Raw genomic sequence first — 6576 nt, forward strand, 5'->3', positions numbered from 1 at the left:
TATACCTAATGTAAATGACGAGTTAATGGGTGCAGCACACCAACATGGCACATGTATACATATGTAACAAACCTGCACGTTGTGTACATGTACCCTAGAACTTAAAGTATAATAAAAAATAATAATAATAAAAAAAGAAAATAGCTAGAGGAGAATAATTCAACAAAAAGATTTATGTTTAAGGTGATGGATATTCCAATTACCCTGATCCGATTATGTAAATGTATCAAATTATCACATGTATCCCAAAAATATGTACATCTAATATGTATCAATTTAAATAAATATATGAAAGAAAATAGTTATAAAAATGGTAGATATTAGTCTGACTATATCAAAGTCACCTTAAATGTGAATGGTTTAAATGCACCAATTAAAAGACAGAGATTGTCATAGTGGATAAGAAAAAAAGACCAATTACACACTGTTTATAAGAAACCCACATTTAATATAAAGACAGAGACATATTAAAAGTCAAAGGTATGGTGGTTCATACCTGTAATCCCAGCTCTTTGAGAGCCTGAGGCGGGAGGATTGCTTGAGCCCAGGAGTTTGAGACCAGCCTGGGCAACACAGTGAGACTCCATCTCTACAAAAAAATTAAAAACGAAGTAAAAAGATAGCCACAGATATACAAAAAGAAAAAAAAAACACTAACCAAAAGAAAGTTGGGGTAGTTATATTTCTATCAGATAAAGTAGGTTTCAGAACAAGGAATGTCATCAAGAACAAAATGGGGATCATGCTGTGAATGGCACTCCACAGGTCAGGTGGCTGCACAGTAGTAGCGGAGGTGACCATAGCCACAGAATGTCCATGGTTCGTTCATCCGTCCATGCCAAATGGATTGTGGGGAAGGTGACTTGGACAAAAATGCAAATGACTGCTAAAGTGAGAGTGACCAGGCTTGTTCTGGATCCCTATTTATTAAAGCATTATAATAAGAGAAAAACCTACTTTGCTCACAATGCCCTTCAGCAGTGCACAACTGGGGATATTGTGCTTCTCAAGGCTTTACCTGTTCCACGAACAAAGCATGTGAAACATGAACAGGCTGAGATAGTTTTCAACGTTGGAAAAGTCATAGATCCAGTGACAGGAAAACCCTGTGCAGGAACTACCTACCTGGAGAGTCCATTGAGTTCGGAAACCACCCAGCTAAGCAAAAATCTGGAAGAACTCAATATCTCTTCAGCACAGGGAAGGAGGAATGGAAGAAGCAGCCAAAGGGAAAGACTTACATGCTTATTTTATGGAAAAAGAAATTTTTCTAAGTTTCATCACAAACTGTGTCCAATTTCTCTTGGTATTTATAAAATAGTTAAAAACAAATGAAGTAAAGGGCATATTATGGTTTTTCACAAAGGTTTATGGTCATGCTTCAAATTTTCTTTTCAGTGAACATACTTTCACGTTGCCACTAAGTGTGTCTAGCAGTCTGTTGTATTTTGTAAGCTCACTGTTTTAGAAGGTTTTGTTTTTGTTTTTCGAGACAGGGTCTCACTTTGTCACCCAGGCTGGAGTGCAGTGGTGCAATCAATCTTGGCTTACTGCAGCCTCAACCTCCCTGGCTCCAGCCATCTTTCCACCCCAGCCTTCTGAGTAGCTGGGAGCACAGGAGCGTGCCACTACACCTGGCTAATTTTTTGTCAATTTTGTGGAGACAGGGTCTCCCTATGTTGCCCAGGCTGGTCTTGAACTCCTGGGAGTGAAACGCTCACACTGGCCTCCCAAAGTGCTGGGATTACAGGCCTCAGCCACTGTGCCCAGCCGGTTTTCTTTTTTTCATTCAAAGGAATCTTGAATTTATCTTAGAACCTTTACTTTAAGGGAAGAAAGCCTTTGAATATAAACAGATAAGGCCACATTAAGTGAATATTTTGGATGCTATATATTCAAAATAAATATTTTATTTTTCTGACTTCACCAGTTCCAAAGGGAAATCATCAACATGCTTATGGTCAGAGTTTTTTTCGATCAAGCTGTATTAATAAGAATGTTGACGTGTGGAAAATAAAATTTTACAATTCTGAAAAAAATAAAATAAAATGGGGCATTATGGGGGTCAAGTCTCAAGAAAACTACAATCTTAAAACATGTATGCACCTAACAACAAAGCATCAAAATAAATGAGACAAAAACTGATAGAACTGCAAGAAGAACTAGATACATCTACTATTATCATTGGAGATTTCAACACCCCTCTGTCAACAATGGATAGATTAAGCAGGCAGAAAATCAGTACAAATATAGAATGGATTGTAGAGAAGGAAGAAAACAAAACCTAGTGGCAGCCCTGAGACCAACTGCAGCAAGATGACCTGTAGTTCTTCCCACTAACCTCCTCTTCTAAGTCTTCCCTCAGGAAGACAGAGGTTCACAGGAATTCTGAACAGGAACTCTGAAGTTAATTCAGGCAACACCAAGGGTGGACTGTGGCAAGCATGGAGCTGCATAGCTCAGAGCTCCCATCAAGAAAGACTTTGCCGTGGAACTATGAGGAGTGAAGTTAGCTTACAGCCTCAGGTTGCAGGACCTTCCAAGACTGGCTGCAGTATTCTTGACAAAACCATGCTTTCCCTGAGCAGCCTCCAGTCAATAACTAAGCAAGGTGGCAGTTCTAGGGCCTGGCCACTTCTGCCCAATGTGAGACTCTTTTAAGAGGCAGTCTTTCCTCCAGAACTCCCCACTGGGTTGAGACCAAGACTTTGTCATATCTGCCTTAAAATCTAAGGCAACTCTGCCCAATTCTGTTTCCACCCCTTATCCTTTCACATGTGTCAGATAATGCATCGTAGTTTGAATGCCTTTCCTACCCAATCTTGCTCTCTGCCCTTTTATCTTTCACAGGTATTAGCCACAATCAACATCCTGCATTCCTAACTCCTTATTAGCATCTGCTTCCTAGAAGACCCAAATAGACACAATTAGTCACTCACCACTGCCATCCACGTTAGGGAAATTCTTTAGAATGCACTTAATCAAGCATTTCAAGAGTCTCTTCATTATGATCAAAATGTTTTCAGCAAGTTCTTCAGTTTAATTCACAACTAGGAAAATCAGATAATGAAAACCATTTAATACCACAGCCTCACAATCTTCATCAAGGCATGTGTGCTGCCGGACGCGGTGGCTCACGCCTGTAATCCCAGCACTTTGGGAGGACGAGGCGGGCAGATCACAAGGTCAGGAGATCGAGACCATCCTGGCTAACATGGTGAAACCCCGTCTCTACCAAAAATACAAAAAACTAGCCAGGCGTGGTGGCACGTGCCTGTAGTCCCAGCTACTCCGGAAGCTGAGGCAGGAGAATGGCGTGAACCCGGGAGGCGGAGCTTGCAGTGAGCTGAGATCCGGCCACTGCACTCCAGCCTGGGCGACAGAGCAAGACTCCGTCTCAAAAAAAAAAAAAGGCATGTGTGCTGCAGCTACAGTTTTTGTAATCATTGCATTCAGTTTATCTGGCAGGATAGAACACTGACGAAGCTTATCATATAAGCATACATTTGGGCTGCGTAAAGTTAATCCTAATCATGCTTATGATCATTCAGATTAAGGGTTTTTGTTCCAGAAAGACACAAGATTTTTCTTGAAACTCAGTCAAGTGATGAATTTTCCTTAGGGAAGTCAGTGACTTCCTTGAGCAAAAGTAGTTATATATGGTCATTACCCTAAGCTCATAACAAAGCTGGAAAAAAAAAACCTTTAACATAACTGTCAAGCATTAAGTGCTTCTCATAATCTTCATGTGTAGCTCAGGTAGAGGGGGCTTTCTTGTGGTCAACAGTGTGTAGATGTATTAGTTAGTGCTGCCATTTGGATGTTTGTTCCCCCAAAACTCATGTGGAAATTTGATCCCCAGTGTTGGAGATGGGGCCTATTAGGAGATCTTTGGGTAACGGGGCAAATCCCTCATGAATAGATTAATGCCCTAGGGAGGGAAGTGGTGAGTGAGTTCTCACTCTATTACTTCTCATGAGAGCTGGTTGTTATAAAGAGACTGATACCTCCCCCTTCTCTCCCTTGCTTCCTCTCTCTCCATGTGATCTCTGCACACACTGGCTCCCCTTTGCCTTCTGCCATGAGTGGAAGCAGCCTGAGGCTTTTACCAAGAGGCCCAACATTCCAGCCCGTGGAACCATGAGCCAAACAAACCTCTTTTCTTTATTAGCTCAGATATTTCTTTTTCTTTCTTTCCTTTCTTCCTCTCTCTCTTTTTTTTTTTTTTTTGTTTGTTTGTTTGTTTGACAGAGTCTCACTCTGTCACCCAGGCTGGAGTGCAGTGGCACAATCTCAACTCACTGCAATCAACCACTGCCTCCCAGACTCAAGCGATTCTTGTGCCTCAGTCTCCCGAGTAGCTGAGACTACAGGTGTGCACTACCACATCCAGCCAATTTTTTGTATTTTTAGTAGAGATGGGGTTTCACCACGTTGGCCAGGCTGGTCTTTTTGTTTGTTTCTGTTTTTGTTTTTGAGACAGAGTCTGACTCTGTCACCCAGGCTGGAGTGCAGTGGCATGATCTTGGCTCACTGCAACCTCTGCCTCCTGGGCTCAGGTGATTCTTGTGCCTCAGACTCCCAAGTAGCTGGGACTACAGGCACGCACCACCGTACCTCGCTAATTTTTTGTATTTTTAGTAAAGACACGGTTTTACTATGTTGGCCAGGCTGGTCTCCAACTCCTGGCCTCAAGTGATCTGCCCGCCTTGGCCTCCCAAAGTTCTGGGATTACAGGCATGAGCCACTGCGCCCAGCCAGATATTTCTGTATACCAACACAAACAGAGACAGTCAGGTAGACTAGAATCTGCTGTGGTAACAAAGAAACACTGAAATTTCATTGGCTTAACCAAAGGTTGATTTTTCACTCACACAAAGTCCCATGAGATGGTTCCTGTATGAGCAACTGTCCAGGGTGGTTTTCCTCTGAGGGGAAACCCAAGGATACAGGTTCCTTGCATCGTGTTTCACCATTTCAGAGTCCTTTGCTTCCTGCTGTACAACAGCAAAGAGATTTATTAATAGCATGAAAAATCATGAAGGGTATTACATGGGTCAGGCCTAGAAGTGGCAGTTATCAATCCTACACATGTTCCCTCCCCAAAACAAAACCACATGGTTCCACTTAGGCAAAAAGAAAGCCTGGAAATGTAAGGGAGCATGTGGATATTGGTGGATAGCCTCTGGCATAATAGACTTTTCTTTTGATATAACAGTTTGAAAACATGAAACAAGCTCTAAAGTTGGATTTACCTAAGCTTTTACTCTTTATAGTTTATCCTGACACATCACCTTCAGTCTAAGTTATTCACATAAAGTCATCAATAAGCTTAAATTTCTTCTGTATCTCAATTAATTACATCACCATCCACCTATTTGCTCAAGTGCAAAACTTAAAAGTTATCCGTGTTTCTGCTACATAGAAACTGGATAAAAGAGCTGGGCGCGGTGGCTCACGCCTGTAATCCCATTACTTTGGGAGGCCGAGGTGGGCAGATCATCTGAGGTCAGGAGTTTGAAACTAGTCTGACCAACATGGTAAAACCCTGTCTCTATGAAAAATACAAAAATTAGCTGGGCACGGTGGTGGGCGCCTGTAATCCCAGCTACTCGGGAGACTGAGACAGGAGAATCACTTGAACCCAGGAGGCAGAGGTTGCAGTGAGCCAAGATCCCACCAGTGCACTCCAGTCTGGGCAACAAGAGCAAAACCCCATCTCAAAAAAAAAAAAAAAAAGAAACTGGATAAAAGAAGCCAAAGAGCCCTGTGCAGGAGTGATCCCAGAGCAGCTTCTATGGATATTACAATTCTATTTGGAAGGAATATTCCTAAAGTGAAGATGGATTGGTAGAATTACCTGTGAAGATATGCTCACAATGTCAGGTCCATTTAAAAAAAGAAAATAAAATAGAAGACCTATATAGAGTATTTTAATATTTCCCTTTGCTCTAAGGTTGTGTTTTATACTAACTTCTTATTGCAGTGTGATAGCCCCTTAAGACTTCCCTAAAGCGAAGAGGGTTCCCTGAATATCCTATGTGAGTATTCAGGTCTGCTTAACAGTTATAGTTCTCACTGTCAATTAATAAACAGACATTTTGGTTCATATATATCTGTATCTTATGAGTAGAATCATTCATTCATTCATATATTTAATAAATATTTATTGAGTGCCTAGTAGGCTACAGCTTTAAATGCCAAAAATATGGAAGTATACCAGATGAAACCTCTGCCCTCGTAGAGCTTACATCTTAGTAGACTAAAGAGAGACAGATTTTGGCCCAGAGTGGTGGATCATGCCTGTAATCCCAGAACTTTGGGAGGGTGAGGTGGGCAGATGACTTGAGGTCAGGAGTTTGAGACCAGCCTGGACAACATGGTGAAACCCCATTTCTACTAAAAATACAAAAAATTAGCCAGATGTGGTGGCGCATGCCTGTAATCCCAACTACTCAGGAGGCTGAGGCAAGAGAATCACTTGACCCCGGGAGGCAGAGGTTGCAGTGAGCCAAGATCGTGCCACTGCACTCCAGCCTGGGTAACAGAGCAAGACTCTGTCTCAAAAAAATAAAT

At 41.8% G+C, this 6576-nt stretch overlaps 1 pseudogene; it reads left to right on the top strand.

Moving 5' to 3' along the window:
- The first annotated feature begins 793 nt into the window (after positions 1 to 793).
- On the top strand, positions 794 to 1335 carry LOC105537556 (annotated as a pseudogene).
- Positions 1336 to 6576: the final 5241 nt, after the last annotated feature.

This window comes from Mandrillus leucophaeus, unplaced genomic scaffold, assembly GCF_000951045.1.
Source record: "Mandrillus leucophaeus isolate KB7577 unplaced genomic scaffold, Mleu.le_1.0 Scaffold174, whole genome shotgun sequence".
NCBI lineage: Eukaryota > Metazoa > Chordata > Mammalia > Primates > Cercopithecidae > Mandrillus > Mandrillus leucophaeus.